A 24561-nucleotide genomic window follows, 5' to 3' on the forward strand; every position below is an offset into this window, starting at 1 on the left:
GCCTTAGCACTGCGTTTATCTCAGTATTAGACTCAGTTGGCTTCCGCCAGAATGTACATGAACCGACTCACTGTTTTAACCACACCCTCGACCTTGTTCTGACATATGGCATTGAAATCGAAGACTTAATAGTCTTCTCACAGAATCCTCTATCAGACCATCATTTAATAACTTTCGAATTCATATTACCAGACTACCAGCCAGTAGGCAAAAATTCTTATACCAGACTCCTGTCTGATAGTGCTGTAGCTAAATTTAAGGATATGATCCCATCAGTATTTAATTCAATGCCATGTCTCAATACAACAAAGGATTCCTATGCTAACGTTAGTCCCTCCCAGATTGACTACCTGGTTGATCGTGCTACAGGTTCATTGCATATGACACTTGACTCTGTTGCTCCCCTAAAAAAGAAGAAAATTAAACAGAGGAGGTTAGCTCCATGGTATACTCCTCAAACCCGCAAATTAAAGCAAACTTCACGGAAAATAGAAAGGAAATGGCGTTCTACAAATTTGGAAGAATTTCCGTTCGCCTGGCTAGACAGTCTTAAAATATACAGGAAAGCCCTCCGCAGTGCCAGGGCAGCCTATTACTCTGCAATAATAGAGGAAAATAAGAACAATCCCAGGTTTCTCTTCAGCACTGTAGCCAGGCTGACAGAGAGCCATAATTCTGTTGAACCATGTATTCCTTTAGCTCTGAACAGTAATGACTTCATGAGCTTCTTTAATGATAAAATTAACTATTAGAGACAGAATTCATCGGCTCCTGCCGTCAACAAGTACTGTTTTGTCTTCAAACACAGAAACCGTAGAAACTGTTACTCAGTCTGTCGCAGTTTTAGACTGTTTTACTCCTGTCGACCTTCACCAACTAATTTCAATAATTTCATCATCAAAATCATCAACCTGTATTTTAGATCCTATCCCGACTAAGCTGTTTAAAGAAGTATTACCTCTAATTGACTCTTCAGTATTAGACATGATCAATCTGTCTTTATCAACAGGCTACGTACCACAGTCCTTTAAAGTAGCTGTGATAAAACCGCTACTGAAAAAGCCTACTCTTGATCCAGGGTTTTTAGCCAACTATAGAGCGATATCCAACCTTCCCTTTCTCTCAAAAACTCTTGAGAAAGCAGTTGCCAATCAGCTGTGCGACTTTCTAAACAATAATAGTTTATTTGAGGATTTCCAGTCAGGATTTAGAGTACATCATAGCACAGAGACAGCACTGGTTAAAGTTACAAATGAGCTTCTAATTGCATCTGATAAGGGATTTGTCTCTGTACTAGTCTTATTGGATCTTAGTGCTGCATTTGACACCATTGACCATGGCATCCTATTGAAGACACTGGAACACTTAATTGGCATTAAGGGAACTGCGCTAAGCTGGTTTAAATCCTACTTGTCAGATCGCTTTCAGTTTGTAAGCGTTAATGACGACTCCTCTGTGCTCACTAAAGTCAGCTATGGAGTTCCGCAGGGTTCTGTGCTTGGACCAATTCTATTCACCTTATATATGCTTCCTTTAGGTAAGATTATCAGGAAGCACTCAATAAATTTTCATTGCTATGCAGATGATACCCAGCTATATTTATCAATGAAGCCGGAAGAAACCAGTCAGTTAACTAGACTACAAGCATGTCTTCATGACATAAAGACCTGGATGACCTGCAATTTTCTGATGCTAAACTCAGACAAGACTGAAGTTATAGTAGTAGGCCCTAAACATCTTAGAAAGTCATTTTCTGATGACATAGCAGTTATGGATGGCATCGCGCTGGCCTCCAGCACCACTGTAAAGAATCTGGGAGTTATCTTTGACCAAGACATGTGCTTTCACTCCCATGTAAAACAAATTTCAAGGACTGCCTTTTTTCACCTACGTAGTATCGCAAAAATCAGGCATATTTTGTCTCAAAATGATGCAGAAAAACTAGTCCATGCATTCGTAACTTATCAGGCTGCCCAAATTCGTTGCTGAATATTCTCCAGTTGCTCCAGAACGCTGCAGCACGTGTTCTGACAAAAACCAGGAAGAGAGATCATATTTCTCCAATACTCGCCACTTTGCACTGGCTCCCTGTAAAGTTTAGAATAGAGTTTAAAATTCTCCTCCTTACTTACAAAGCCATAAATGGCCAGGCACCTTCTTATCTTAAAGAGCTCATAGTACCTTATTGCCCTACTCAAACACTGCGTTCCCAGAATGCATTTCTACTTATGGTTCCTAAAGTCTCAAAAAGCAGAACAGGAGTCAGAACATTTAGCTATCAAGCTCCTCTCCTGTGGAACCATCTTCCAGTCTTTGTCCGGGAGGCAGACACTGTCTCTACATTTAAGAGTAGGCTTAAAACTTTCCTTTTTGATAAAGCTTATAGTTAGGGCTGGCTCAGGCTGGTCCTGGACCAGCCCCTAGTTATGCTGCTATAGGATTAGACTGTCGGGGGACCTCCAAAGATACACCGAGCTCCTCTGTCCTTCTGTCCCTCTCCATCCGCACGCTTTCATGTCCTACCACGGCGTGTTACTAACTTAGCTCCTTCCCCGGAGTCTCTGTGCTTTGTCGTCTTGCAGGTTCCACAGTGGCTGAATCTGGATTGTGGATTGCAGCTGTGTCTGCTGCCTTGGCCCTGCCTGACCTCCACTGCAACTGCTACTGCTGTTATTACATCCACTGTCACTGTTACTGTGACTGCATGTCTGTCTCTCTGTCTCTCTGTCTCTCTGTCTCTGTCTCTCTCTCTCTCTCTCTCTGACTGCATTTCTGTCTGTCTGTCTGTCTGTCTGTCTGTCTGTCTGTCTGTCTGTCTGTCTGTCTGTCTGTCTGTCTCACTCTCCCTCTCTTGCTCTCCCTCTCTCACCCAACCGGTCGAGGCAGATGGCCGCCCACCCAGAGTCTGGTTCTGCTCGAGGTTTCTGCCTGTTAAAAGGAAGTTTTTCCTCGTCACTGTCGCCAAGTGCTTGCTCATGGGGGAATCGTTGGTTCTCTGTAGATAAAAGAGCTTGGTCTGTACCAGCTCTATATGGAAAGTGTCCTGAGACAACTTCTGTTGTGATTTGGCGCTATACAAATAAAATTGAATTGAATTGAATTGAATTGAATTGCAAAGTCTTTGGGGGTAACAGGAATACCATATGTTTGAAAGAATTCTGTGTAATTCAGCAGATTTCCATTATCATTGAGTAGCTGGGTAACTAAAACTATGTTATTATTAAACCAGGAATTAAAAAAGAAAGAGTTGTTTTTATATTTGAGATGTTGATTATTCCAAATGAAGCATCTGTGAGGCGAGAAGTTGTTTTTATAGATTAAGGACCATGCCAACAGCATTTGCTTGTGAAAGTTTGATAGAGTTATGGGAAGTTTTTCTATTTTAGAATTACATAATAGGACATATTCAAGGCCTCCAACGGCAGAAAAAATGTATTTGGGTATAAAGTTCCAAGTGGTTGTAGGATTATGTAAAAACTGCTTTATCCAGTTAACTTTAAAGGTATTGTTGAGGGTAGTAAAGTCAAGAAAGTTTAGACCAGCAGAGTCATAGGTGTTCATAACAACAGATTTTTTCACACAATGTGTCTTGTTCTTCCGTATCAAATTAAATAATAGCTTATCAATGGCACTGCAGATCTGTTTTTCACAGCCAGGGGAGCAGCGGCGTAAGTAAGACGAGACAACACCTCTGCCTTTGTTAATAAAACTCTGCCTTTCAAAGACAAATCTCTTTGAAGCCATTGGTCCAGTTTTTTCCTCGTCTTGTCTATAATCATATTCAAATTTTCAGAACATCTGCCTGTCTGATTTTTAACAATGGTAATTCCAAGGTAAGAGAGTTTGTTTTTAATAGGAATATTGTAGATGGTGGAGTCATCGCAGTCTTTAAGAGGAAACAGCTCACATTTCTTCAGGTTTAAACAAAGTCCAGAAGCTGCAGGGAATAAATCTATTATATGGATAGCAATGGGAACCTGTGTGCTATTTTTTAAGAAAAGTGAAAAGTGTGTAGTAATGGCTCACATTTCAGTTTGTTGAAGTATCACAAGAATTGGTATTTTTTGTAATTTGGTCCAAAGCTTCTGTGATAACAGTGGAAACACCAACAGCACACCCTCCTGGTTGCTCTCTGGTTTTGTCTGACCGTCCAGAAATGCTTGAGGTGTTCGTGGATTGCTTCTGATCCCTGTCTCCTTGTTTTGTGTCCTTTCAGTTGGAGCAGCTGTACTCGCTGAGCCTCTGCTCCAAAGAGGACTGTCTCAGGATCCTGTCCAGGCACCAGTGGAACCTGCAGCATTAATTATTGCATTTAATTATTGGTCAGTATTCAAGATAAAAATAGCAGCGTAGAAACTGAAAACTTAAGAGGGATGATGACACATGAATGAGGGAGAGGGAAAGAGAAATAATAGACATGGTTGATTGATCTGATTATCACTGTTTTCCAGACAGTGCTGAATAAAGAAGGCCTGTGAACTTGAAAAAAAAAGACATCGTCCAAGACTTTTTTTTTTTATTCCGGCTGGACCAAAGCGAAAGGGGTTGGTGTTTAACGATGTGATCGACTGTCTGGTATTATGGGCTGGTCAGACCAATATTTAAAATAAATAAAAAGTGGCCAACTATCAGCCCAAATAGCACGTCGGCCCACCGGGAAAATGCCCGCTACACTGTAAACTGTAACATGTTGTTTCAACTTAAAAATATGAGTGAAAGGGCTGCCTTAAAAATATAAGTTAAGTGAAAAAGAATTATTTGTCATCTTCATTAAATATTCCTTGTTGTGTAAACATCCGCGTTAGTTTCATTGATTTAGATTTTATAATTGACTTAACTCCTTCAGGTAGTTGTTTGAACCTGCAAATCTATCTCAGTTCACTTAAAATGGTCAGTTGTGTAAACCCTTTGTTTCAGTTAAGTTGAACTGGATTTGTTAGTTGGTGGAACTACTTAAGGTAGTTGTCTGAACTTGTAAATGTATTTCAGCTTAATTAAGGTATTAAGTTGAGTAAACCTTTTGTTTCAGTTAAGTTGACTTGGACTTATTAATTGACTGAACTGTTTAGGGTCGTTATTTTAATTTGGAAATCTATTTTAGCTTAATCAAAAGTGTCAGGTAATTTAAATTAAATTAATTAATCTATTAAACATAATCCAAGATTTCTTTGAACTTAAATGTCCATTTCAACATAACTAATGTTGCCTGTAGTAATAACTTTTCCTTAGTACAATAGATGTAATTGACTGTAATTAATGGCCATAACAAGTTTGTTTCAAAGAGAAATATGACAAACATCAATTAACATGCAACAAGTTAAGTATTTATTGATGCTTTGCATGACATTGCCAACCCAAGAACAGGCGTTATGGATGAACAACAAGAAGAAGAAGAACACTTTTAATCAAGTGTGTGTGTGTGTGTGTGTGTGTGCATGTGTGTGTCCGTCCAACCCCCTGCCCCCCTCTGCCTCGACATCAGCAGTTCACAAACACGTAATTAGAAACAAGACAAGCGCAGGAAATGGATGTGGATGATAACGTTTCAAATGTACATTTCTAAATAGTACATTAAAGTACATCGAGCACTAAATAATTACACCTAAAATAATGTTAGGAGCATCAGGGCAGATTGCAGTTTGTGTATAACATTAGAAATTGTGTCAGCAGCAGATCTAGCGTCAGCTTTGGGGTGGATGTAAACCACAGGAATGAATATTTGGGGGAACTCCCTCGGAAGATAAAACGGCCTGACTGACACGGACAGTAGCTCTCTGTCGGGCAGGCACAGCCGCTCGCGCACAGTGATATTTCTGCACCGTCTGCGGTCGACGTACAGGCAGACCCCACCTCCAAGTGATTTCTTTGTCACCTCACTGTCCCGATCCAGCCGGAGAGGAGCCCCGAAGCCACTGATGTTCAAGTTCGAGTCCAAATCCACATCTGTGAGCCAAGTTTCAGTAAACACCATAAGACAGGCATCCCTGCAGTCCCGGAGATGGGTGACATTTCCCTGTAGCTCGTCAACTTTGTTCCTCAAGGACTGAACATTTGCGAGGATAATTGATGGCAGAGGGATGCGATTCTTCAGCTGTAGCTTCCTGATGTGTTGACGCACGCCGCCTTTCTTCCCTCGATTCCTGACATAACGCGACCTTCCAAAGATAGAGCCAGCTCCAGTACATATATCCTGTGTTAGATTATAATCCGACAAAGCGTGGAAGGGATCATCCACAGCCTGCCGATTCCATTGTAATCCCAGGAGGAACTCGCACGTGTACTTTATTGTTTGGGAATGCCGGTGACTCCAAACAAAGTTCACAACAAACGTAAAAAGTAGAGGATAAAAAAGATCCATTCCTGAACGAGCTCATATGGCAACCATTAGGACATGAAAAGATAGGATAGGACAGGACAGGACAGGATCGGACGCTCCACAAACTTTAAAAACACTTCAAAACAAACTAACACACGAGCAACACCAGCTGCTGGTCGCCGCAGAGCAGCGCCCTCTCTACTCTCTCAAGTAATAAGTAAGCAAGGAAATGAATGATAAGTAAATAATATAATACTTAAAGACTAAGTATAAATAAATAATAATTATAAGAGAAAGGGAAGAGTTGATGGATGAACAGAGAGAAAATAGTGATCGTGAAGATGAAATATGAACTCTTGAACATATTGAGAGTAAAGAAGATATTGAGATACGTGGCATCAGAACACATTTTTGGCTGGAACAAACCTACATTGATGACGAAGGCATAGAAAATTGGCAGACTGAATAAGAAATTAACCTGAAATTGTGGCTAATCGCAAGAATTGTTAATTTGGCTCAAACCAAAGAGGAGTTTCCTTCAGTACCGTGGGAAAGAGTAATACGAGGTTTGTGGAAACCAAGTGCTTTGGCAACAATATTGGAAATTTTATGTCATCATCCAACTGTTTCATTAACTTTCCCTTTGCGTCCTTTTTCAGGGATTCCTGAAAACCTGACCATAGCAGGGAGACAGAGCCGCAGCAGATCCATGACTAGAAACACGAATCGTCCCCAGGAGGGTAGAATGGGAGACATTACAAAAACCCCTGCCAAGGACTCCCGTCCTGAGGATTTGAGGTACAACTCTGTCAGGACACCTAAATTTAAACAAGCAGTAACTGCAGGAAAGATATTAGTACTGATAGACAGAGAGAGAGAGACTGAAATCATTAGACAGGAATTAGGCGTTAAACAGGGATTTATGGGAGCTAAAATGTCAAAAGGGGAATGGTTACTTACCCCCGTAGAGCTGGTAAAGAGACAAATGTTCAAATCAAATGTTGGCTCCTTAACGTCCTCAGGCGGTTCCATAGATGTTACTGTGCTGGCAACAACACTTCCTTTAACCTTGCGCCATGGCTGCACCTTGAATCTGGTGAGAGTTTTATTCCCAGCAGCATTAGTTAACGACTCTTGTATGTCGCCAAACAGAGGGTCAGAAAGAATGCTGACACAATGCTCAATAAGTGTAACTAAATCACTGAAACTAGCTCTGTGGCCTGCTGTTTCCATTATGTCATGAGCTTTGGTTCTCCACTAGTCTCTCATTTTGTGTGGCAACTTTGAAACAATGGCTCTCATGTTTACAGACACGTCAAGCTCCTGCATGGGCTTGTGGGTTTTAGTGTACCAATTTAAAGTCTGACATAGTTGTGTTAGACATGGTGTATTGTTATCATTATTATCATTATCATTATTATTATTATTATTATTAGTAGTAGTAGTAGCAGTAGTATAGTAATAAGAACTAGACAAATTCCCCTCAGCGGGAAATTTGGAGAGTGATACAGTGCGCAAACACCGGGCCGTGCGCGTGGCTATTAGCACGGCAGCCCTAAATTACAAGTCAAACCCGTTCATAGGACCCAATTTCAGCATCGGTGACAATGCTAAGCTGACATTAGCATGTCATAAAACACATTGAGAAGGTCTCAAACACCATTAGAATGCCTTTAACAATCATTTTAGCCTAAGTTAGCATGTTAGCATTAGCATGCTAACATTAGCATGTTAGCACAACAACCAGACATCAATAGTCAAACCTCCACGCACCAACAAGTTCATAGGACCTCATGTTAGCATTAGCATGTTAGCATTGTGGCTAATGCTAACAGGCCAACATCACTCATTACATCACTAACATACAACTCACTACTAGGTAGCTTGGCTGTGGCTGGTTAGCATGTCACTACATAGCTGCAGCTGAAGCTACATATGTGTGTGTATGTGGGAGAGTCGCGCTCACAGAAGTACTGAGGCTCAGAGGTTGCCACACCAATTTGAGGTGGCCTGATCCATGATGTCATCCACTCAGACACAGGTGCACACACAGACACCTGCTATCAGGGCAGCAGACACTTATGCATTCAGAGGGAGAAAAAGTGATTGTCTTCCTCTGCATTGGTCTGACATTTGGGCTTTTGCTGACAAAACAGTAGCTCCTATCAGAAAAAAACACAGACCGTCATCATTATCAGGACTTCCCGAACGGTTTGGTGTGATTTCGGTGTTTCTGAAGTCAATATTTCGCAGACACTTGAGAGTTTAAAACAGGGGTCCGTTCTGCTTCTCTCAGAAAATCTCTGTATTGGAGTCAATGAGGAGCAGAGACAGATGTGGCTGCACTTAGAGGCTGATAATTCAAATTCTGCAAGTCTCTCAGACTTCTTGAGCACATTGTGAGAGACAGAACAAACCTGTCTAAAAACCTGGAAAAAATCATGCATGAAAAGCGTAAATTGTGGCTGGGAGGAGTGTGGAAAGAGCCAAAATCTGGAGTTTTTTCCGGCGCTCTCCCACTCTGGCAGTTGCTCCCTCCATTATAATCTCCAGCGGTCGCCATGGTGACGAGGCCTTTCGGCTCTGTGAGGGTCTGAGAAGCGTCTGAATTTGGCCTCTGCGCACCCCTCGAACAAACGCTTCTCACGCGAAGACCGAAACTCCTATTGCCAAAATTTTATTCACCATCAGAGCTACAAGGCTTTGCTGTACAAGCTGATCACTTTCTTTTTCCACTGGGCTCAAAAATGCGGATTTTAGAGCGAGTTAAAAAATGGCTGGTTTCTGTCTCTTCTGTTTTTGATTTGTATTGGACCTTATGGGCGAGGTCAGAGGCGCTCTCCTCACTCAGAGGCTGAGAACTCAAAATCCGTAAGTCCTATCGCTTAGCCAGGCACATCGTGAGAATCAGCACAAGCGGCACTACAACTCTGGAAATTGTCATGTGTGTAGAGCGAAATTTGTGCTTTGGAGGAGCGTGGAAAGATGAAAGTTTCAGACAATTTTCAGAGCTTCTCTCCACTCTGGCAGTTAATCCCCTCCACTCTAGCACGAACATTCCGTGCAATACACACCCATTATAAACTCACAATTTAACTATAGGACCTATCAAAACGAAATTTAATACACTAATAGACAAGACTTGTATCTATGTTTTAAAGTTGGAATGGCATCTCTAGGTGAAAGTATGCCAGAGCAGTAGTCCTTTGAAAAAGGGGGAGATTTTTTTGCATTTTTCGGCTCGTCCCATTCATTTCTTATAGGATTTTTTCGTGCGTCACTAATAACAGTTAAGGTTCAAGGACGAAGCACACACCAAGAAATGAACTTGGGACATGGGAGCAAGACTGGTGTGTTCAGTGCCCCCGAATTAGGGGGCGCACTTTTCAGGCCATGGATGTGCTGTCGATGTGTGTTTTTGTTTGTGCAGGTGCTTGATTTCTATCATTCATAAATCTCTCAGGAGCTGGCTCTACAGCAGGCATGTCCAAACTATTGCACAAAGGGCCGAGTGGCTGAAGGTTTTCTTTCCAACCAAGCAGCAGCACACCAGACTTGACTCATTTCATCAGCTGATCTCAGTCTGCAGACAGCTGATTGGTCAGACTGCATCCTCTTGATTGGTTGGAGGAATAACCTGCAGCCACACGGCCCTTTGTGGAATAGTTTGGACATGCCTGCTCTGGAGGATTCTCTGGGTGCCTTTCATTACGTTGCATTGTGCCTCCTCATCTCCTTGCTCCTTCGTCAACCCGGAAGTCGTTTCCCCTCCGTCATGATGAAGGATCTTCCAATTGCTTAAATGTACCTGAAGGAGACGAGGAGCGAGGAGAGAGGAGGCTTCTGAAGGAGATCAGAGTGAGGATACACCGGTGTAGCCTACGCGGAAGTAGGCTATTATTTAAGGGGCGTGTCGTATGAAACGCAATATCACGCACCGTCAGTCTGTGCTCGATATATCTGGCACTTTAGGATATAAAGGTGACTTTAACTACGAATACTTGTGGCATCACACAGAGCAGCTTTTTTTCTTTCTTTTATTTTTATTTTTTGAGTGATCGTCAAACAACACAAACCCATACATATATTAGATTATTTAAAAGAAAGTTTAAATGATTCGCATATTTAAAGCAAATTACAAAATTAAAGACTACTGTGTGTTTTTAGAAATTGTTCTTAAATAAAGGCTTCTATGTGCGTTCAGCTGCAGTCCCTTTGACAGCTAATACAGCTGTGCAAACGTCATCAGACCCGGGGGGTATTCCAGAAAGTGGGTTATGTGAAAACTCAGAGTAAGTTAAGCCTGAGATGAAGGAAACTCTGAGTTTTCTGTTCCAGAAAGAGAGGTAACTGAAACTCTGAGTCAGTCACCATGGTAACAGATTCTGTGAACATAACCTGCTCGCTGGCAGGTTTACTTTAAGAAACCCTGAGTTTCTACCTGTCTCCACATGAAGAAAGCTGTTAGACATGGATTGCCCGTTCATTCCCAATCCGATTGATATCGAAGCCCAACTGATTCGAAACGCTTTACGTCACGAGAGAATCTTCCGACCGAGTTTAGGTGTCCTGTCATTTCCAGAGGAATATCTGTTCAAACGCTACCGCTTTTCATCAAACGGTATAATTTATCTGGATAACATTCTCCGGCCGTACATCACCAACCTCACACACCGCGGACATGCGCTCACATCACAGCAAATTTTACGCATAGTGCTACGTTTTTCTTTTTGCAAACGGTAGTTTTTTGTACAATATTGAGGATGCAGAGCACTTCGGAAAGGCAACAGTGTGTAGAGCTGTGAGGAAAGTGACCTCGCACTGAAACGCCTATGATGGTAGCAATGATGGTAGAGACTGGTGACTGATGTAGAAATCATATATTCTTTTATTTTAAATTATGATATACATTCTGCTGCGACCTCAGAGTGGGTTCAGTAGCTTAATTAGCTGGTATTTTGCAGGGCTTCCAAATGTGATAGGATGCATAGATGGGACACAAATTCCCATTACAGCACCTGCAGAACACAAAGGGCACTATGTGAATAGAAAATCCTTTCAGAGCATCAATGTCCAGGTTTATGACCTACCATCTTAAAAATTTTGTGCATGAAAATGTATACATTACAATACACTGTAACACATGTCATTCTCTGCACTGTGAAGATCATATGTGATGCAGCTTACATCATTACAAATGTAGAAGCCAGGTGGCCTAGCTCTGTACATGACTTCTGGATCTACTGGGAGTGTAGTCTGAGCAACAGATTTGCACGAGGTAAGGAAGCTAAAACTTGTACAAATGTTCTTTGTCTCCCTTTTTAATACACTCAAATGTGTCCTCTATAATTACAGGAGTGCTTGATACTGGGGGGTTGAGGCTATCCATGTCAGCCCACTCTGTTGACCCCTTACCCTGACCCTGAGCCGGGGCCCCAACAACGTTTTAATGTGGCCCACTGCAGGACTAGAGCCTGGGTTGAGATGGCCATAGGCATACTCAAATCCAGGTTCCAGTGCCTGTGTTAGCTCAGGGTCATCCCAGAGAGGGCATGTGACATCATTGTGGCATGTGTTGTTCTCCATAATATTGCAACTATTAGAGGAGAGCAACACCCTGCTGTACAAATTAATGACCCTGAGGATGACCATCCCATCCACCCTGCAGACGTCCAGGATGGAAGGGCTGTAAGGGACCTAAACAGCAGAAACTACTTTTGATTAAAACAGTCAAATAATGACAAATTCACATGTGGTTTGGTCTTCTTTATTCCCTAAAAGTACAAAAGCAGCAGTCAGGATTTGTAATATAGTTCCATCCATTAACATATTTCACCTGTGAAGTGCATCCACCTCAACTGGAGTTCCAGTAATAGAATTTCAAGGTCTGTTTTTCTAATCTGCCGATCCAAATAGACCATTTCCTTTTCACTTTTCTCTATACTCTTCATGAGGTCGACTCTATACAACTCCTTCACTGGTAACTGGGAAACTTATGGATGACATTTAAATCCTACAGTTCTACATACAGATTTAACATGGTATTGACCAAAAATCTGACTGTGTCAAGCTGCCCTGTGGAAGTTGATGGACGCTCCTCCTGCTGATGCCCAGTTGTTCTGTTGAAGGACAAGAATGTGCTAGTTGTTTGTCCATTATCTATGCTCATCACTTCAGTGTACATGTCCAACTCCACATTCCACTCCAGAATGTAAAGGAATGTGAATGGGCAGAGCACTGCCAGTAGCTCTACATAATATTAAGACACACTTCAGTAGGCCTCTCTGGATTGCTCCCTGTGGCAGCAGACAGTGTTTCATCATCATCATCATCATCCTCCTGTGATGAAGGAAAATATACTGTTTCAGAATACTTTGGTGGTTGAGGTGGTCCTCCACCCATTTTTCGGGCCTCTGCCATCTCTCTGTTGGCTGAGCAGAACTCAAATGTTAATCTTTTTTTTTTTTAATTAGTATTTTATTGAGTGTTCGTGGACACATCGTCACATTTTAAATGACCTCAATACCTATAAAATAAAAATGTGTAAACATTGTATCAAGTGTTAATCTACTAAGTGGGATATTAAGTGAGATGACATGTTAAAACAACATGTTGTTAGGGGTTTAAATTACTACTTGAAGTCGCCAATGAATTAATATTCACTTTGTTTAAAAGTCAATTAAAAAAATTAAATTAAAATCAAAGTGAGGTACAATCATAGCCTAGCAAAATATGCCTTACCTTTTTGAATGATGTTTTTATATTTCATTTTTCGCTGATTCTTTCTCCCCTGTTGGATTGCACCTAAATGAAAATCAGATTTTATTCCTATTTACATTCATAACTGTATGCTACGATCTTAAGTACGGTTAAATGTTAAGTCAATGGAATAGTACATTCAAACTTACACGTTGTCTCGGGTAGCAGTTTTCTCCCATGCCGTTTCTCTCTCCTTCGCTGCTGCAGCGGTGATATATTTACGCCGAAATATGTGCTCATACTCCACATAGGCCTGCAATAAGACCTCCAACTCCATCGGGGTAAAATAACTTGATCTTTCTTTCTTTTTTTCTTTGTTTTTTTTTTCAGTTGTCATGGTGACTCGTGGTATCGGGGCTCTTTTGATGACGGCTTTTTATAGTGGTTATGCACGCGCACAACTCAAGGTTAACATATTCAGAGTTGATTGAACTAACTCAGATCAGCTGTTCTGGAACCGGATACTCAGAGTTTCCCATCTCACAGTAAGTCAACTCAGAGTTCAGAGATAAACTCAGAGTTTGTTGAACCTCCGACCTGGAATACCCCCCAGCTCTCTGTATCCTCCTCAAGAAGGGCAGAGGTGAATCCACGCATCCCAACAGACAATAAAACAGCATAAAAAAGGAAATCAACAACATATGTGTCTACGTGATATCATACAAAAAGACTATGACAAATAATATTGCCTTGGCAAGGATGGCTCATGCTGGTGATAACAAATTTCTCCGAAAGAAGCACGTGTAAGCTGTTGGTTAGGGGGCACATTGAACTTTGCTCCATCAGGCCCGTGTGTGCAAAGAAAAGTATATCCATTGATTGACTTGTCTCCGTTGGAAATCAGATTTGTTGGAGTGAAGAATAAAAGCGGCCTCGACATTTGGAAAGACGTGAAAGGAGCGAGCCCTCACACCCCAGAGTGTACATAGCGAGGGCACATGTATAAAAAGCTTGTGCGCATCAGCCTTTGTGGCTTACGGCCATACCAGCCTGACAACGCCCGATCTTGTCTGATCTCGGAAGCTAAGCAGGGTCGGGCCTGATTAGTACTTGGATGGGAGACCGCCTGGGAATACCAGGTGCTGTAAGCCTTTTCTGGTGCTGTAAGCCTTTTCTTCTCGACTTCGGTGCAATGGCCGTCCACACTGAGAAGAAAGTAGCACCACGGAACAGGGGGCTTGCAACACACAAGTGAAACCATGAGAGGCTGCTCCCGCAGAACAGGAGCAGAAAAGAAGATTTGACCTTCTGACCCAGTTCTGAACGCGGCAAGATATTGAACAAACTAAATATTTAATTACCAACTAGCAGTTTGTGTTAGAATGGAAAGCTTATACTTATTTGAAAGAACAGAATCTAAGGTTTAAAATGAGCCATTGCTCAAGTTAATCAGACCTTGCTAACCCATAGCAGAGGTGAATTAATACGGACAACATTTGACCTTCTGACCCAGCTCTGAACGCGGCCTGAAATAGACCAAACTAAATATTTAATTACTAAGTGACAGTTTGTGCTAGAATGGAAAGGAATAGCTATACATGTGACACACCAAGCAGGAGAGAGCTGGAGAGGGACAGAGAGAAGCCATCGCTAGCTGCTAGGCTAAGCTGGTGTAGCTAGCAGAGCAGACAAGCGCGTAGACAAATAAAATTGACGGTCGCTAAATAAACAGACTTATGGGTGCTTGAGCAGAACTAATGTTACTTTAGAGCGCGGATAAAAGGCCGCTGTAACAAAACACAGAGCAAATTGCACTCAGAGGAACAAGAGCGACGAACGCACGCTACTCCTAAGGCAGCAAACAGAAACAGGAAGTGAGATGATACGCTTACCTCAGCACGTCAGCACGTCAGCCGTCAGCATTGCCTGCAGGTGATTAACTCAGGACCTGCTCTTCTCATGACAAGTCTCTCCAGAGTCTTCATAATGTGGGAGGTCAGTGCCACAGGTCTGTAGTCCTTTGAGGCCCATTCATTGTTTACACTTACAAATCAAACCCCTTGCAATAATTTGTATCTATACAAAATAGCATCTCATTTCCAATATGAATCAAAACCCACGACTGAAACGCAATTACAATAGTTTGACCTATGTGGCATTTGGGTATGCAGCCGATTAGCTTAGCTTAGCATAAAAACTGGAGATGGGTAAACAGCCAGCCTGAATCTTTCCAAACTTCTCCTCACTACTCACCAAGTTGTTGATTGGAGACCCAACACTGATCCGTGCTCGTCGTCTGCCACCATCAAAAAGTACACCATTCACCGTTGAAATGCTGAAACTAATAATAACTAAACTGGGTTTGTCTCTGCTTTTAAAGCCGGTGTGTGGAATGTTGTGACCTCACAACATTCCGAGTACCACATCTTCAAAGAGATCAAAGCCAAAGCAGCAGATCAAAGAAAAAAAAAGATTTCATGCTTAATTGATGATCGATCTTTTATAGATTTCGGCCTATTTTATTTAGGATATTTATTGTTGTTTTATCGTCAAATTGTTCTGGAGAAATAAACCCCGGTTTTATTTTAGGGGGGGGGGGGATCTTCGTGATCGCGGAGCAGAGAGTCATCATCTGGACTCCGTACCCATGGTCAGTAGGCTATTAGTAGGTAAGAACAACAACAATCAAACAGCAGCAACAACCATTATTCATTGCATTATTACATGTGTGGGAAGTTATTACAACATTGAAAGTTGAAGATTTTCACTTCCCTACAAACGTAATAAATCTCTACAAACGTAACAGTTATTACATTTGTGGGAAATCGCGTGTTACGTTTGTAGCAGGCAGCGGCTGTTACGTTTGTGGAAAATGTTTTACGTTTGCAGGATTATTACATTAAAAGCTGCATATTTTTATAACGTTGGTGGTTTATTACGTTTGTGGGCATTATTACATTGGCGGGTGTTACAGGGATGATGACACATGAATGAGGGAGAGGGAAAGAGAAATAATAGACATGGTTGATTGATCTGATTATCACTGTTTTCCAGACAGTGCTGAATAAAGAAGGCCTGTGAACTTGAAAAAAAAGACATCATCCAAGACTTTTTTTTTTTTTTTTATGCCGGCTGGACCAAAGCGAAAGGGGTTGGTGTTTAACGATGTGATGGGGCCGCTGATCGACTGTCTGGTATTATGGGCTGGTCAGACCAATATTTAAATAAATAAAAAGTGGCCGACTATCGGCCCAAATAGCACGTCGGCCCACCGGGAAAATGCCCGCTATGCCAGATGGTCAGTCCGTCCCTGGCTAAGACGCTACATTAATGATCCATTAATGTCAGGAAGCACGGAACAAATCGCGTCTAAGACGCAACATTTAATTGTCAATTAAAGGACGATTCCGTATTTTACGGGACGGGTGGCAACCCTACCTATAATTGAGCTTGAACAGCCAATTGTGTGGAGAGATTGCTGCCCCATACAAAATAAAACAAATATAGAACAGAAATATGTCAGCTAAGACGCGACATTAATGATCCGTTAATGTCAGGAAGCACCCAACAAGCCATAGCTTCGATGAGCCACAGACGAACGGAGTTCCATTCACCTGATCTAATAAGCAATTGATGAAGCACTGAAAAAACACTTTAAAAACCTTCTCATGGTCAATTTTTTAAGCCGAATTACTCAACAGAGCCTACTGATTACTTTCCCAGATCGAAAACACGCGGACCGACGCAGATTTTGGAGAAAAAGCGAGATGACTTTAAATTTGTGGATTTTTGACTGGGGTTCGGCGAGCCCCGCAGCGTCCCGTCGGAGTCCTCACTTCGGGACGAAAGCGACTGCCACACTGTCAAAAACAGTTATATTTCTCCGTAGATTTTACAAATAGATCATAAACTATCACTGAGTTTTAGGCGTGTTATTCAAATGTGTACTTTTTCCATAATGAGTCTTACCTGGACACCGTTTCATGCAAACGATGTCCTCGTGCGCCTGAGGTGAACGGCAGAGTCCCGTGATCTTGCTGGGCAGGTGGAGGTCTGCTATCCTGCACGTTCACATACAAGCAGATTGACTGTCTGTGTACATGTATGAAAGAAGATTCACGAAAAGACGTTTTACTTTCAATGTTATATAGACATCATTAAAATACGTTTTCAGGACGTCATAAAGGTTACAGGCGTCACTAAACTAAGTTTTCAAACAAAATTGTTTAATATCATGAAGACCTCATTGAAGGCGTCACAATGAACATTATTGCGTCTTGGACATTGTTATTTACTCATTGCAATACGTTTTAGACAATTATTGGACATCCAGAAATCCTGAATGTCAACATAGCCCACATTTTCTCTGGCTCTTCAATTTTTTTTTTTTTTTTTTTTTTGCAGGGTTTACTAGTAAGAACATCTTATCAAAGTTGTATACTTCACCTGTTCAAGCTTTCTACATTGTATAACAGCTTCTTTACACTCTGCTCGTTGCATTTCATGGTAGACCGTATCTGATGCAACATTCTACATGGATTTTCCACAGCACACATGATTTCTGACATAACTGTTTTTAATATGACCTGTAACAAACCAGTAATACAAAAAAATGACAAAAAACAGTTTTATACGAAGAAAACTAGAAAAACACTGAACTTTCTGAACAGAAACTCACTCACACACACACACACACACACACACACACACACACACACACACACACACACACACACACACAATAACACTCTTTCCCACTCACAAGCTCACTCTCACAACAAACAAGCAAAACTTTTGTAACAACATGAATGTATATGAAAATATGAAACACTGAACTCATACTAACACCAAAAAAACAAACACACACACACACACACACACACACACACACACACACACACACACACACACACACACACACACACACACACACACACACACACACACACAAAACAGCAAATACATACATATGACACCAACAAACACTGGACATTTTGTTTAAAAAAACAATCAAACCATCAGGCTTAAAGCCCAAAGTGCTTCTGTTAGCTAACATTTATATTAACAACCTTAAATGACAACGAAAACACAGCAAATCCTCATATTTAAGACCATCAAAGCCACAAAAAATGTTCACTTTGTATAAAGAAAATAACTGAAACCATTCGGCTTTAAGCCAAAAGTGCTTGATCAGTTCGGAAAAGCAGGCAAGGGAAGCAAAATAAATGTTGCGGCGATCTGCCTGGAGGTGTGGCTGTGCGCACTGCACCTGACGGCAGTGGACAGCAGAGCAAACGTGTCGGCGGGCGCACGCTGTGCGCGCACCTCCATGCCGCCCCTCAACAGGTGAGAACAATTGAGGTAATCAGCAGCACGCGCCAGGAACTTGAGCAGTATCAGTGGCAAACCAAACGGCTCAGCAGCAGCAGGAAAACAAGGACAAAGAAGGAACCTACGGATGAGAAACGCATGGGAAAGGGACTGGAAGAAAAAAAAGAGGCTGCCGGTGAGCTCACACATCTCACTGGACTCTTCAGTGTGTTTTGACTGCGCTGCTGAAGACACGTTTGAATTGTCGGACACTGCTGCTGAGAACGTGTAAATTGTACTGCCTGCTTGATTAAGTTAGTATTATTATTATTTGTGTGAGTAAAAGAAAAAATGCAGCTTAAGTGCAATTTGTGTTATTTTTGATTACCTGTTTATTTGAATTCACGGGAAGAAAACTGTTAAAAAATAACAAAGTAAAATCTGTTTAATTTGTGTAAAATCCATATAAAATAATTTGGCTAAAATGAGTTAATTTAAAACATTGTTTCAAAATGTAGGGCTAAATTTCTGTTTACTTAAAACCTGATTAAGTTTGTGTTTAATTAATGATTATATTGATATAAAACATGCTTACTTTACTCAGTTGTAGAATATATGTATTTATATTTGTTTGTTTTTTAAAGGTTTTTCACTTTGCCTCCTCTTCACTACTTAAATAAAAAATAAAGAAGAAAATGAGTGAAATCCTGTCGCACATCCAGTCCTTCCTTTTCAAGTGTGGGGAACCATAGCGTTAAAGACACTTGACAGGTATGAATGATCACAGTTGGCCAGAAATGTTTGACACTAATTACATGTTGATTAGTGTTAGAACTCACTCATTTTCTTTGTATTGTAGACACAATCGCCTGCTGTTTTGTGCTGTTTTGTACTGTTTTAGCTGCTTCGTTTTCGTTTTTTTTTTATGTCTTTTAATTATGACCTTTTAGTGAAATTGTTATTAAAATTGTCTTTTAGCCTGAACCAGCTGGTTTAGTGTAGTTTTAGTGGTTTCTTTAACGTTTTCTTTCTGGTCCTTGCAGTGCAGTGGTTGCTGGCTAGCGGTGGAGGCTCGGCACTCTGGGTGGTTCCCTGCACCGGGTTGTTGTAGTGATCAGGGCACTGGGACACGATAGTCTGCACCTGTTTGCTGTGAGTTCACGAGTGGTGGGTAAGTGCACTCCTGGGACACTTCCTTTGGTAATTTGCCTCCCCCCTTGCTAGCTTCCACTCACCCCCCCTCCCCTTTTTAATCATTTCCTGGAAGTGTGTTCAGTAAAGTTATTCAAAGAATAAATTGTAATAAATTTTCATACATTCTTCCATAACTTGGACTTGCATTTATTGCCGATTTCTAATCCTTTCTCTTTCCCTCCACAGACACTTCCAGTTTAATAGCATTATTTTTTATTTTTTTTGTTTAAACAATTAATAAATAGATCTTGATTTACTTTTGAACCACGTCTCTGTCTCGTAGTGTTTGAACCTGTGTTTGCCTTATTGCTTAGAATTGGGTAAAACTCCTTGGGTGAAAGTCCCGAGGTGGCGTTGTCTGGCTTGCAATTGGTGTTATCCTGTTATAACCCTCGGATAATATCAGCGAACCACCCCACCACACTGCCACACTTGAAATCCCCTTTATTACGCAATTGATCCAGAAGAACCTTTCGGCCTTTTGAGTTCACTGGAAAACTGAAGGCATATGCTCCATCCTTGATCTCCATGTGTTTTCTCTCCAAATGCCTTGCTATCTTTGATTGTGGCAGACAGTAGTGCCTTTTGTCCCATGATCTTTTGCCATCCTCCCTTTTTGTGCAGGTTTTTACAGTCAAAGTTTTCACTTTATTTTTGTTCATCTTTTCGTATTTTTTTTTTCTTTTTATGTAAGTTTTGGTTTTTTTTTGTTTTCTTATGTTGCACTGGTCTTTATCATCGGATGATTCCTCAAACAAAGGCGTGTCCAGCATTTTCAAATCCGCTTCACTTGACGAAGATTCAGCCTGAGATGGGCCGTACACCGAGTCTGATCCAGTCATGTAAGTTCTGGGGTTTTGTGTTTTTTAATGTTGCACTTGCCTGTCAGCTGATCTTCGTCTTCTCTCAAATCTCCATCTCGACCTTCATGAGCTTCATCATCGGATGATTCCTCAGATGATGGTTTGCACAGGATTCTCTACTCCTCACCACTAGACGATGATTCATCCTGAGCTGGGCTGTACTTTGGGTCTGATCCAGTCTGGTTTGAAAATTCAGATTCCAAGGCATCACTCTCTGACTCCTCACGGATATTGTCCAACTGAAAGCAAAAAGCATATGTCAGAGGAAAAGTGGTGTCCAGGTAAGACTCATTATGGAAAAAGTACACATTTGAAAAACACGCCTAAAACTCAGTGATAGTTTATGATCTATTTGTAAAATCTACGGAGAAATATAACTGTTTTTGACAGTGTGGCAGTCGCTTTCGTCCCGAAGTGAGGACTCCGACGGGACGCTGCGGGGCTCGCCGAACCTCAGTCAAAAATCCACTAATTTAAAGTTATCTCGCTTTTTCTCCAAAATCTGCGTCGGTCCGCGTGTTTTCGATCTGGGAAAGTAATCAGTAGGCTCTGTTGAGTAATTCGGCTTAAAAATTGACCATGAGAAGGTTTTTAAAGTGTTTTTTCAGTGCTTCATCAATTGCTTATTAGATCAGGTGAATCGAACTCCGTTCGTCTGTGGCTCATCGAAGCTATGGCTTGTTGGGTGCTTCCTGACATTAACGGATCATTAATGTCGCGTCTTAGCTGACATATTTCTGTTCTATATTTGTTTTATTTTGTATGGGGCAGCAATCTCTCCACACAATTGGCTGTTCAAGCTCAATTATATAAGGATTGTTTTGAATCAAGCTCTCTCTCTCTGTCAATCACATATAGTCTACGTCCTCTGTCAGTATCAGCCCTGTCAATAAACAGGTAGGGGGGAAACCCTCCGACCTAACGTTAATCTGCTGTAGTTTATTGAATGTAGACCAGGCTGTATAGCCTACATATCATTAAAGATGGGATTGTATTCATTCTGAATCCAATAAGAACCCAGAAAAGCGGAACGTCTGTGTGCTTCGGCTTCACCTGTAAGGATGGTGCCCTTTATAAAAAATAAAAGCAGAAAATAAAGGACGCCTCCGCTCTCCACCTGGCTCACCTGAGCTGCCAGAGTAGCTCTGCTGTCCCCCTCTCTTTAACCAAAAACAATCACAAGCACTTTCATAATGTGATGCGTTTGTGTTTTATTGTTATTTCTGAACAGACCGTTGCCAAGACACCGCTATGGACGCCATCTGGTCAGAGGATCTTCTAATCAAAATGTATGATTTTTATGCTTCTGTAAAGCACTTTGAATTGCCTAGTGTATGAATTGTGCTATACAAATAAATTTGCCTTGCCTTGCCTACTGTAGGGCAATAGGGCTCGGGGCTTCGCAAAGCCTTGTAGCTCTGATGGTGAAGAAATTTCGGCAATAGGAGTTTCGGTCTTCACGTGAGAAGCGTTTGTTCGAGGGGTGCGCAGGAGCCAAATTCAGACCTTTCTCAGACTCGTCTCATTCATTTCCCATAAGAAATGAATGAGACGAGCCAAAAAATGTGGAAAAATCTCTCCCTTTTTCAACGGACTACTGCTCCGGTATATGTTCGCCTAGAGACGCCATTCCAACGTTGAAAAGACACAAGTCTCGTGTATTGGTGTATTAAGCCACGTTTTGATAGGTCGTATAATTTTTGAGCAGTCGCTGTTCAATGACCATGATCGTTTTGGGAGAAATTGTGAGTTTATAATGGGTGTGTATTGCACGGAATGTTCGCGCTAGTGTGGAGGAGACTAACTGCCAGAGTTGAGAGAAGCTCTGAAAATTGTCTGAAACTTTTTCTTTCCACGCTCCTCCAAAGCACAAATTTCGCTCTACATGCGTGAAAATTTCCAGAGCTGTAGTGCCGCTTGCACTGATTCTCACGATGTGCCTGGCTAAGAGATAGGACTTACGGTTTTTGGTTTATGAGCCTCTGAGCGAGGAGAGTACCTCTGACCTGGCCCATAAGGTCCAATACAAATCAAAAACAGGAAAGACAGAAACCAACCATGTTTTTAACTCGCTGTAAAATCCGCATTTTTGACCCCAGCGGAAAAAGAAAGTGATCAGCATGTACAGCAAAGCCTTGTAGCTCTGATGGTGAAGAAATTTCGGCAATAGGACTTTCGGTCTTCGCGTGAGAAGCGTTTGTTCGAGGGGTGCGCAGAGGCTAAATTCAGACGTTTCTGTCTCTGCTCCTCATTGCCTCCAATACAATGCATGTGTGTCTGCACCTGTGTCTGAGTGGGTGACATCATTGATCAGGCCACCTCAAGTTTCCATGGCAACCTCTAAGCCTCAGTACTTCTCTGAGCACTCCTCTCCCACATACCCTGGGTGCTTTTCATTACATAAATTGGTCTCCTTGTCTCCTCCACTCGCTTCCTCTCCTTGCGTCTTAGCTCCGCCCAGCGAGGACATGAAAGAGGGATGTGAGGAAGGGACGTGAGGACGGAGGAGACGAAACCGAAATGAAAAATCCTCGCTCCACAGCGTCAGTCCGAGCGACGTCAATTACTGATGACGTTTGCACAGCTGTAAAAGCTGTAAAACGTGATATTATGGTCAGATCTGCAGTCAGACTGTTCTACTCCTGATTGCCATTGATGAGGTTTCAATTATATGCCGTTAGAGGCATAACAGAGGACGGGTGTGTGGTAGATTAAACCAACAGCCTTGCTTTAAAAAAACGTAAATATATACCAAGAATTTTCATTAATTTCTTGGTGACAGATACAATTGTTAAAAGGACACAGTTGAAACAAGAATCAAGATTACATTTGTGAAGACCTGCTCCCGCCATGATTCAAACGTGTGCCACATACGACACGCCCCTTAAATAATAGCCTACTTCCGCGTAGGCTACACCGGTGTATCCTCACTCTGATCTCCTTCAGAAGCCTCCTCTCTCCTCGCTCCTCGTCTCCTTCAGGTGCATTTAAGCAATTGGAAGATCCTTCATCATGGCGGAGGGGAAACGACTTCCGGGTCGACGAAGGAGAGAGGAGATGAGGAGGCACAATTCAATATAATGAAAAGCACCCACACACATATGTAGCTTCAGCAGCAGCTATGCAGTCGCTTGACAATGAGCCACAGCCTAGCCTATTACTGGTGAGTTGTAAATGTTAGTAAGGTAATGAGTGATGTTGGCCTGTTAGCATTAGCCACAATGCTAACATGCTAATGCTAACATGAGGTCCTATGAACTTGTTGGTGCATAGAGGTTTGACTTTTGATGTCGGGTTGTTGTGCTAACATGTTAATGTTAGCATGCTAATGCTCACATGCTAACTTAGGCTAAAATGATTGTTCAAGGCATTCTGATTATGGTTCAGATGTTTTTAACGTGGCCCTGCAATCGACTGGCGACCGGTTCAGGGTGTACCCCGCCTCTCGCCCATTGTAGCTGGGATAGGCTCCAGCCCCCCGCAACCCCGAAAGGGATAGGCGGTATAGATAATGGATGGATGGATGGATGTTTTTAACGTGTTATTTGACATGCTAATGTTAGCATGCTAATGCTAACATGCTAACCATCGGCTAAAATGATTGTTCAAGGCATTCTGATTATGGTTCAGATGTTTTTAACTTGTTATTTGACATGTTAATGTTAGCTTAGCATTACCTGTTGGCATTGTCCGGCGGTAGCCCCTGTGGCCCTTTCAAAATTTCCCAGGGGGAAATTGTCTAGTTTTTCTTCCAGCTGTCTTATAAATAAGTCCTATAAGTAAGTTTTTTTTTTTTTAATTCAGTAACATTTGGAAAAGTATTTAACCATGCAAGAGCTGTAGTTCTTGAAATAATTCAGTGTCATTGAAAGATGACAGAGGACTGGCATGAGGTTTCCAACTGATTTGATTGACCATTGTCCAAACTAAAACATTTGTAAACATTTCATTTTGACAGGATCTTGACAATAGTAACGAGTCGGGTGGCGATGACGGCAGTGATTATGTGCCTTCTCCAAGCTCTTCAGACAGTGAGACCAGCAGTCCAAGTCCAATGCAGTTACTTAAGGATGTTGAAATGCAAGAGGAAGAAGAGCTGAGAGGTGATGCTGACAAAGCAGCTGATGAGAAGGAAGACAGCATGCCAAACATAACAGTGACGAGGTGCAAGAGGGGAGA

The 24561-nt window shown here is 41.7% G+C and overlaps 1 protein-coding gene and 1 non-coding gene across 2 annotated transcripts in view; both read left to right on the forward strand.

Moving 5' to 3' along the window:
* Positions 1-2338: 2338 nt before the first annotated feature.
* Positions 2339-24561, forward strand: part of LOC139328098 (NLR family CARD domain-containing protein 3-like) — a 387375-nt gene continuing 365152 nt past the window's right edge. The window contains exon 1 of the mRNA XM_070958194.1: positions 2339-3117. The gene's annotated coding sequence lies outside the window, so the exon portion shown is untranslated. The remainder of the gene's footprint in view (positions 3118-24561) is intronic.
* On the forward strand, positions 14048-14166 carry LOC139328342 (5S ribosomal RNA). Its single transcript, XR_011601926.1, has one exon. It is a non-coding gene; the product is annotated as a 5S ribosomal RNA (ribosomal RNA).

The sequence above is a fragment of the Chaetodon trifascialis genome (assembly GCF_039877785.1).
Source record: "Chaetodon trifascialis isolate fChaTrf1 chromosome 24 unlocalized genomic scaffold, fChaTrf1.hap1 SUPER_24_unloc_1, whole genome shotgun sequence".
Classification (NCBI taxonomy): Eukaryota; Metazoa; Chordata; class Actinopteri; order Chaetodontiformes; family Chaetodontidae; genus Chaetodon; species Chaetodon trifascialis.